Here is a 10,675-nt window from a genome sequence, read left to right on the forward strand (position 1 = left end):
TAACAAGCATAAGGACCTACAGTACATCTTATGGTTCTTGCAGCCATGTTGTCTTCACATCATCTTGGACATTCTTGTTTAAGGTCAAAAATTACCTACAGCGCACATGTTTTTTGCAAACCCCATCTGTGAGCAGCTTGAAAAGACACCTTTGATATGGTATAATATAGAATTTGTTTTGGTATATTTGGAATGTTAAAGGCTGTACTTTCAGGACCCTGGATGGGCTGTAGGTGGCAGCGAATGGCTCTGGATCAGTCTGTTTGAGTCCTGATGGCCTCAGGGCACTGTGTTCCCTGTCAAATGCAATTTGTGCATCCGGTGATTGCTTCAGAATTTCATTAAATATTTTGGTAAGGTCTCTACTCTTTCTTTGATGGGTATGTCTTCTGGCAGCCTGCTGGGTATAAAGTTAGTCCTGTGTATTTATGAACCCTGTTCTGTTCAGTACTTTTACCAATCATCTTTATGTTAAGGCTGAACACAAAAAACTTTGGGGGGAGATGTATTAAAGTTTGTACTTTATCTCTCTCCAATTTTTTAAATTTCTCTTATGTCCTAGAGGATACTGGGGTCCACACTAGTACCATGGGGTATAGACGGGTCCACTAGGAGCCTTGGGCACTTTAAAAAATCAATAGTGTGCACTGGCTCCTCCCTCTATGCCCCTCCTATCAGACTCAGTTTAGAAAATGTGCCCGTAAGAGCCAGGTCACGCTAAGGGAAGCTCCTGAAGAGTTTTCTGCATTTATTTTCCGTATGTTATTTTCAGGCAGGGCTGATTGGCACCAGCCTGCCTGCTTCGTGGGACTTAGGGGGGAGAACGGCCCAATTTCCTGAAGAGTTAATGGTCCCGTTTCTCCGCGGACAGAACACTGAGTCCTGAGGGAGTCATTCGCAAGCCCCACCACGGTGAGCGTACCCTCCCGCAGCATGCCGCCACCCCTAACAGAGCCAGAAGGTAGAAGAGTGGTGAGTACAGTGCTGGAGTCCCAGTTAGCGGGCCGCCGGCGGGAATGGCGGCACAAGTGTGGGAGCACAGCGCTGATGCAGGCTGCGCTCCAGGGGGCTCAGTAAGGACATACACAGAATGTGTCCCGCTGTGAGGCAGGTGCGCTGAGCCACCAATGAGTACCCAAATCTGGCCACATACCTTACAGATGGTTTTAACCTTCTGATAGTCACAATAAGCCCTCTGGCCAGTATAAAAAATGCGGGAAGCCGAGTGCCATTACGGGGGCAGGGCTTCACTATGAGCGGATCCAACAGCTCACCAGCGCCATTTTCCCTCTCCAGCTTCAACTGACAGGATTCACAGGGAAGCGCAGCTCCTCCACAAGGACTCCATGTCTCATCAGCGGTACCAGGTGGTCTTAGTAAGGGGTGGGGAGCAGTGTTCAAATACTAAGCCCTATTAAGGTGCTTAGTTTGCGACCCAGCTGAGTTTTACTTTAGCTAGAAGGGAGCTGTGTGGCTTGCTCCGGCTTCTGTGTCTCCCTGCGGGCTCTGTGCGGGTTAAACTGTGTTTTCCCCTCCTGTGTGTGTGTGGGTGTGTGTGTCCCTTCACGTTGCAATGTCCAGAAACTGTGTTTCCTGAACAGCATAGTGTCTGTCCTCCCCAGGAGACTCACTACCCTGTACTCAGGATAGTGTACATTCTCAGGCCAGTGGGGGTGAACCCCCATGGTTGGAGTCCATTAAAGGGTTGATAGCTAATATTTCTACTAAATTATCCCATACTGAGAAAGAGATGCAGTTCTGGATGACCTGATAATAGAGATTCAGTTCCCATACCACCGTCTCAGGTCCCCGCCATTTGCCCACAATAGCGTACTCTGGCCCAGCTCATGCAGGCTGATACTGATGACGATACATCAGACCCAGAGGAGGGTGAGGTGGATGCAACTGGGAGGGGGGGGGGGGGGGGGGGTTCTGTCCTGTCACAAGTTGACAGGGTGGCGGAGGTAGAGAAGGAATCTTATTGTAATGTGAAAAAGAAATCCCCAACAACTTTTCCTGCATCTTAGGAATTGAATGCCCTGTTTGAGGAAACTTGGGCTAATCCTGATAAAAAGTTTCAGATCCCTAAGAGATCAATTACTTCCTTTCCATTTAGTCTGGATGATAGAAAGAAATGGGAGAACCCGCCGATTGTGGACGCATCGGTGTCTAGGTTGTAACGTAAGATAGTCTTACCTGTTCCTGGGGCAGCATCCTTAAAGGCAGGGCCGTTTCTTGGGGCAGGCGAGTAGTGCAACCGCACTGGGCGCCCGCCGCGGCACTAACTGTGGCTCCCTGCCTCCCCCTACTATTTCTCCCCGAGTAACCCGCTCGGGGGGTGGAGTTTCACAGAATGACGCGGTTGCGTCGTTACATCACGACGCAACCCCGTCACTCCGCGAAACTCCCCGCCCCCCGAGCGGAGTACAGAGGGGGATCCAAGTTAAGAAGAGGGAAAGGCCGGCGCGAGGAGCGACTGGTGAGGCGGGCCGAAGAGCGGTAATCGCCTCTGTAAGTATTCTCTCTCTCTCTCTCTCTCAATGTGTAAAATGGGGACACCTGCCATAATGTGTGAAATGGGGACTCTTGCCTGCTGTAGTGTGGGGATTTAATGTATCAAGGGCATTGCGGAGTGTGGCATAATATGGTGCAGGGCGCATTACTGTGTGGGGCTTAATATGGTAGATTTTTTTTTTCCTGTGGTGGTCGTGATCTGTTGGAGCAGGGTCAAAAACTGGATTGTGAGGTAGTCTTTTCAAACGAGGCCACACCCATTTAGATGAGACCACGCCCCCTTGCCGGGTACGCGCGCAAGCTTTTTTTAATCTAGGTGTGTGTGTGTGGGGGGGGGGGCACATTTTTTTTATGTCATGGGGGGGCGCATTTTTTAATCTCGCACTGGGAGCCAAATTGGCTAGAAACAGCCCTGCTTAAAGGATACGGCTGACCGCAAGATTGAGACCACTCTCAAATCTTTATACACTGCGGCGGGTGTGGCCAAGAGACCCACTATTGCTTGTGCATGGATCACTAAGGCCATTGCTAAGTGGTCAGGTAACCTAATTGACTAATTAGATTCCTTACCCAGGAGGGAAATAAATTTACTCCTACAGCATTTTCAAGACTCGGCAAACTTTATGGTAGAGGCCATAAAGGAAATTGGTTTGCTCAACGCACGCACTACTGCCATGGCAGTGTCAGCACGCAGGGGCTTTTGGCTACGCCAGTGCACTGCGGATGCGGATTCCAGGAAAGGCGTGGAAAGCCTACCATTCACATGTGAGGCCCTTTTTGGAGATGAACTGGATAAGTGGATACCCAAGGCTACGGCGGGTAGGTCTTCCTTCCGCAGCACCCCCAGCTAGGAAAACCTACTCTGCTCTAACTCTGCAGTCCTTTCAGACAGTGAAATTTTAAAACAAAACCAAGGGTTCTTCTACAGCCTTCAAAGGCAATAAAGGTAAACCCAGAAAACCAGCAGCTGCAGGTTCTCAGGAACAGACCTCCGGATCTTCTCTCTCAAAGCCTTCAGCATGACGGTGGACCACACTGCCTGAAAGACAGGCAGGTGGGAGCCCGGTTACGTTATTTCAGTAACATTTGGGCAGCATCTTGCCTGGATCCCTGGGTAACAGACCTTATCACCCAGGGATACAGACTGGAATTTGAGGAACTCCCACCTCACAGATTCTTCAAATCAGGCTTACCATCTTCTCCAGAAGCAAGTATGACTTTACAGACAGCCATTCAAAAGCTGGTACTGACTCAGGTCATTGTCCCAGTTCCACCTCAACTACAAAACAAGGGTTATTACTCCAACCTGTTTGTGGTTCCGAAACCGGATGGTTCGGTAAGGCCCATTTTAAACCTCAAATCGCTAAACCCGTACTTGCCGGTGTTCAAGTTCAAGATCGAGTCTCTGAGAGCGGTGATCTCAGGTCTGGAGGAAGGGGAATTTCTGGTGTCTGTGGACATCAAGAATGCGTACCTTCATATTCCGATTTGGCCGCCTCATCAGGCTTATCTATGGTTTGCACTACAGGACTGTCACTACCAATTCCAGGCACTGCCATTTGACCTCTCCACGGCGCTGAAGGTATTTATCAAGGTAATGGCAGAGATGATGTCTCTCCTCCGCAAGCAGGGAGTGAACATAATACCGTACCTGGATGACCTACTGATAAAAGCACCATCCAGGGAGAGGTTGTTGGACAGCATTGTCCTGTCAACCCAGCTACTCCAGTATCACGGGTGGATTCTGAACCTACCAAAATCCCACCTGGAACCCACACGGAAGCTTCTGTTCCTGGGGATGATACTGGATACGGAGGAACAGAAAGTATTCCTTCCATTGGAAAAGGCATTGGTAATCCAGTCGGTGCGGGATGTTCTAAAACCAGCCCGGATATCGGTGCATCTATGCATTCGCCTTCTGGGGAAGATGGTAGCCTCTTATGAGGCTCTGCAGTACGGAAGGTTTCACACAAGGCCCTTCCGGCTGGATCTGTTGGACAAATGGTCCGGATCACATCTCCACATGCACCAGAGAATAAGTCTTTCACCAAAAGCCAGGATTTCTCTTCTGTGTTGGCTTCAGACTTCTCACCTGACCGAGGGTCGAAGGTTCGGGATTCAAAATTGGATTCTGCTGACCACAGATGCAAGCCTCAGAGGTTGGGGAGCGGTCATCCAGCGGGAAAAGTTCCAAGGAAAATGGTCAATTCAGGAAGCCATTCTTCCGATCAACATTCTGGAACTAAGGGCCATATACAACCTTCTACAGGCGTCCCATCTTCTTCAAGATCACGCCATTCAGGCTCAGTTGGACAATGTGGCGGCAGTAATGTACATAAACCGACAGGGCGGAACGAAGAGCAAAGCAGCAATCTCAGAGGTAACAAGAATCCTCCTCTGGGCAGAAAGACAGGCGGTAGCACTGTCTGCAATCTTCATTCTGGGAGTAGACAACTGGGAAGCGGACTACCTCAGCAGACACGACCTCCACCCGTGAGAGTGGGGCCTTCACCCGCAGGTGTTCGAGTCCTTAACTTGTCGGTGGGGAATTCCACAAATAGACATGATGGCCTCTCATCTCAACAAGAAGCTAAAGTGGTATTGATCCAGGTCGAGGGACCCACAAGCAGTGGCGGTGGACGCTCTGGTGACTCCATGGGTCTACCAGATGGTTTACGTGTCCCCGCCTCTTCCACTGATCCCAAAAATTCTCAGACGAATAAAAATGGAAAAGGTCCAAGCAATTCTCATTGCTCCGGATTGGCCAAGAAGGGCCTGGTACGTGGATCTACTGTAGATGCTCTGTCGAAGTCGAAAATATTGCAGTACACACATCACGTACAAATTACACATAGATGGCCTCCGTGCGCGTACTTGTTCTGCCGTGCGTGCACATATTCGCAATTTGCGTATGATCGCTCCCGCGGTCCTGCGTATTAACGCGTGGTATGAGTAATTACGGTAGTATTTGTAATCGCATGGAAAAGCCATAAAAACACATTACATATTTAATCCACATAGTGCACTATGTACACATAGTCTACATGCACCACACCAGTGAGTTATACTTTCTTAAAGGGTATAATAACAAAGGGATTCACCTTTACAGGATAGGAGGGGACAGAATTAGGTTAGGAGGTGGTGTTTGGTATCCAGCTATAGGGTATTTTAAGAACAATATTCCGGTGTTACCACAAAATCAGAGATCTGTGTTGATAACCACAGGGCTTTAACACAAAATTATAGACAAATAAAAATCACCATAACGTCCCTTAATGAAGGTTCCTGTAATGGAGTCCTCAAAGCGAATGTTCTGATGGAATTTCTCCAGAGTATAGTAACATGTAAGGGAATAAAAAATAAAGACCAAAGGGCCTAATTCTGAGTTAATCGCAGCAGCAAAGATGTTAGCAGTTGGACAAAACCATGTGCACTGCAGGAGGGGCAGATGTAACATGTGCAGAGAGAGTTAGATTTGGGTGGGGTGTATTCAAACTGAAATCTAAATTGCAGTGTAAAATTAAAGCAGCCAGTATTTACCCTGCACAGAAACAAAATAACCCACCCAAATCTAACTCTCTCTGCAAATGTTATATCTGCCCCCCCCTGCAGTGCACATGGTTTTGCCCAATTGCTAACAAACTTGCTGCTGCGATCAACTCAGAATTACCCCCAATGTGTAGTAGATTCCTTTTATGTATCCACAGTTCTTAGTGTATTTTTATATGATCAAGAGGTGGCTTAGGAGCGTACCCCACTCACACTTTGATTAAGAAGCTATAAGCCCATCAAGGTTTCTTTGCCCAATGCCGTGGCCTCGCCCACTTGAACTACGCCCGGCGTGATGTTTTAGGATGGAAATATATATATAAATGAAGCGTACCCAAGAACTCACACTCGCAAGGTAGGTGTTAAACACATCAAGGTATCTTTAGTATGGAAAGGAGTGAAATATGGGTACACTCAAGCGTACCCCAACTCACAGTGCTCCCATAAAGGTATATTTCAGTTCTGTTTCCCGGACTGTGTGCATAAAGTGGTAATGTTGGCGCCCCAAAGAAACTCACTCTCCTCAAGTGGAAGCAGGAAGGTACACAAATTTAATAAAAATCACAAACATGAACACTTAAAATGGAGTCCATCCATAAAATAAACAAAATAGAAAAATAGCAGCAAAAATCGGCAAAGGGGTTAAAAGTTCCAAAGCAGCAGAAAAGTTTTTGTTTGAAATATCCAATAGGTAAATAACTACTCACACTCCTGTTGTCAACATGTTTCAGCCCTGGCCTGGGCCTTTATCAAGACATAATGGAGTGTGGCAGTTGCTTGATATTTAAAGGGCATGTGCCCAATAGAAATTCAACAGGAAGTGACGTCATAATTTAATTAGTTAGAATTGGTTATTATTATGTGGTATTTATCCTCTTTGCCGTTTTCACAACAAATAGATCACAGTGTTACTCTCATTCACCTTCTTATAAACATCTATTACAATCCTGTGGAGAAACTGAATATTCTGGTGTTAGTTTGCAGAAGTTCGCACGCTCCTGCGAATAGTTATGTGCAGGAGCAGAATATTAATATCAACTGTATTTACTGTACTCCTGATATTTGGTGGGAACCCAGTGGAGAACATCTGCAAGTGCACCTGGACCAGACATCGCCCACCTATTCAAACCGACCTATGACCTCTCCTGTACTGTAAATGACCATACCAGTGACCATTAGACAAAGAGAATACAGTTTCCATTGTTTTGGACAAATGTATAAAAAGCCAGCTGCAGGCCCGGTCACACACAATCTCTGAAGATCATCTACCTTGATGATTGAGGACCGGACTGGGAAGCGCAGGTGAACAAACATATGTACCATTGACTGTAGCCTTTTTCTCTTATTGTATTGTATTATTCTTGTAACCCCCTGTTAGTAAAATAACCGTTGGTGGGTTGGACCCCAACATAGTCTTGAAATACAATTTGGTGTTGTGTCCCATTTCCTGCTAAGGTTTAAGGTATATTTCTATCACACGTGTAGCTGCATTGTGCTCTCAGCATGTTGGTGTGTTTGTATGCACTGCGTGTACTTTGTATGTCCGTCGTGGCGTTGGTACGCAAAGTGCGTACACGGTACGGGTCTTTGTACGCTAACTGTGTAAAAAGTACGTAGGATAAAGATTTCATACAGCGGCCGCAGTGGCTCGAATTTAAGTGTATTAAGGTATTGCTTTCTGTCCTGTGAAATAATCAGCATTCACAATTGGGGGCTCGATCCGGTTTTTCACACACTCAAGGGCTAGCAGATCATAGCAGACTTTAATCTATCAGCAAAGGGTGGAAATACATCTTTACGTTAAACCTTTTTATGGTTGCTGGATGTTTTAAACCCTATTTGTGTGCTGTTAGACTGGTCTGCAGAGGTGCTGAAAGAATCCGGAGGTAAACAGGAAAAAAAGCTATTTAAAATCTGTGTAATTTTTTTTGGGGCGCCAAAAGCGTACACAAAAGGTACCGATACTTTGCATACCCTCTCACATATTGTTGCCGCAAGGTATAGATTTTTAAATCAGTTTAGAGCTGTGTGAAATTGGATACATTTGTTTGCAATATAGATAAATTTGAATTAGTGTGTTAAGGGAGTAATTATAAAAACACAAACTGCAGTTCTGGCCTGGTTGTGTTTGTGAGCAATTATAGTTTGTATTGCTCACATTTATAGAGGTTGTGTGATTTGTTTTATTGCGGACACACGTTTTGTACACGTGGCCCAGACAAAGTACATGAGCGCGCACGTGGCGTAAAAGGCACGCACGGTAGTGTGTTTACGCAAGGTTGCATAGGAGTGCGGATGCTAAGTACAAATCACACGATAGTTGTTCAATTAAAGGAGGGATAGTATACCTTAAATACAAATAGCACAGTACTATCTGATTTCAAAAGCAGATTAGTATAAGACTTTTGTCTAAACTGTACTGCCTCTGGGGTAAAGCGGACGATCAGAAAGAGTGGAAATTTTCTGTACAGAAAAACACTGTGTATTTGTGTGAGCTGAAAGTAAGAGTGAGTGTATTGAACCCCGTGAATTCGGGATCCCATCGTTGGTACACCAAGTAATTGGAGGCTTGGCGGCTGACTCATGCTGAATATGGTATAGTGAAGTACGCAAATCGTGAGGAAATTTGCAGAGGAGCGCAATAGGGATTTGTGCATTGTGAAATATTGAAGTAAAGGTTTTTTGTTACGCTCCGGATGGGTATCGCAGCTTGTATATTCGACTCCAGTAGTTATAGAGCGGATAGGTAACAAGTACCTATACGCTGTGCGTTTGGACAGCGCGTTTGTGGGTGCGATACGTGACGCAATTTGATACCCTTGTGCGAACTTTTTGCACAAAACCACGGTATCATTAGCGCCGTGCAGACGCATATGCAAGCGTGATTTGTGAATAAGTGCATAGGGAGTTTTCGCTGGTGATAGAGTCAGATATCTACCTTTTAACATAAGCTATTTACTAATACCGTGAAGCCGTAATGGCCGCTAAACCACGTGCACGTGCTACGCACTTCGTACGCTATTTGCGTACAAAGACCTCGCACGTGGTACGCAAGTTACGTACACACGCTGCGCTGGGTGTACGGAATACACACAGCGAGCATACACACAGTTAATAACCTTTTAAACCTTAAACACAGAATATGCTTATACTGTAAACCTCAGTACTGAGATACTGCAATGATGTAACACTGGTTAACCCTGATAATATGAAAGCTGTTTGAGCGATTAAGACGCTTAGAAACCCTTTATAATAACTGATGAGACACACAATGCTTGATAAGGTTCCAACACCTTTCTAGATGATTTTAGTATGAAAAAGGGGAAAAACAGTTACAGCTTATACTCTACAAACCTAACATTAATAACTAAAACAGAATAACTAAACAGAAATATAAACAATAGCGAACGATCGCAAATACACATAAACACAAAGAGAATAAAATGGCAAACACTTAAAGGATAACAAAATGAGAACGAATGGCGTACATAAAGAATAACAAAATGAATAACACAATGGCTACCACAATGAATACCACAATGGCTACAGAGAAACTTACACACGTGGGAATGACTCGCAGGCGCTATCTGGAAACCAGCCCTCAGCTTTTCACCATGAAAACCTTTGTAGAGAGAAGTGAGTGTCCCAGCAATGGTGGTCCTTATATTTACAGCATACAATACAATGGTCCCTACAATCTCATTGTTCATTGGACACAGGAATGTGTCTCCACATTATAGTAAAGGTCATAGGTGGGTTTAAACAGATGGGCTGTGTCCTTCTCCAACTGCCCAGGTGGGAGGTATCCTCTGGATTCCCCCCTGCATGTGTAATGAATTGCAAATACAGTGAATGTCTATAAACTACTTTTAAACATAACTATACTCAGCAGCGAACAATCTCTTCCTAACCAACACTGAAATGTTACTATTAAAATACTCTTCAGTTAGATACTAAACACCACCATTCAACCTTTGTCTGACCCTTCATATCATGCAAAGAGGAATCCCCATGTCCACAAACCATTTAAACTAAACATTTTTTCTGTCATTGCTAAGGGAAATATTATCTACAAAACACACTCTGGGGTATATTTACTAAGCTCCCGATTTTGACCGAGATGCCGTTTTTTCTTCAAAGTGTCATCTCGGTTAATCTCGGTAATTTACTAAACACTAATCACGGCAGTGATGAGGGCATTCGTAATTTTTTGCAAGTTCAGGTAAAAAATTACGAATGAATACACCATCGGTCAAAACGCGGCTGTTTAAGTATGAATCTCGGTCATTTACTAAGAAGTGCAAAGCCAAAAAAGAACAAACACTGCCGTGAAAAATTACAACTCGTAAAAAAGTGCTAAAAAAAAACAGACCTTTTTTTTTTATTCGTGATTGGATAGGCATGCACGGATCCATGAGATCCGTGCATGTATATCAGTGGGAAGGGGTGGGAAAGTGCTTATTTTTTCAAAAAAAATTGCGTGGGGTCCCCCCTCCTAAGCATAACCAGCCTCGGGCTCTTTGAGCCGATCCTGGTTGCAGAAATATGGTGAAAAAAATGACAGGGGTTCCCCCATATTTAAGCAACCAGCATCGGGCTCTGCGCCTGGTCC

The sequence above is a fragment of the Pseudophryne corroboree genome, chromosome 1, assembly GCF_028390025.1.
Source record: "Pseudophryne corroboree isolate aPseCor3 chromosome 1, aPseCor3.hap2, whole genome shotgun sequence".
Lineage (NCBI taxonomy): Eukaryota > Metazoa > Chordata > Amphibia > Anura > Myobatrachidae > Pseudophryne > Pseudophryne corroboree.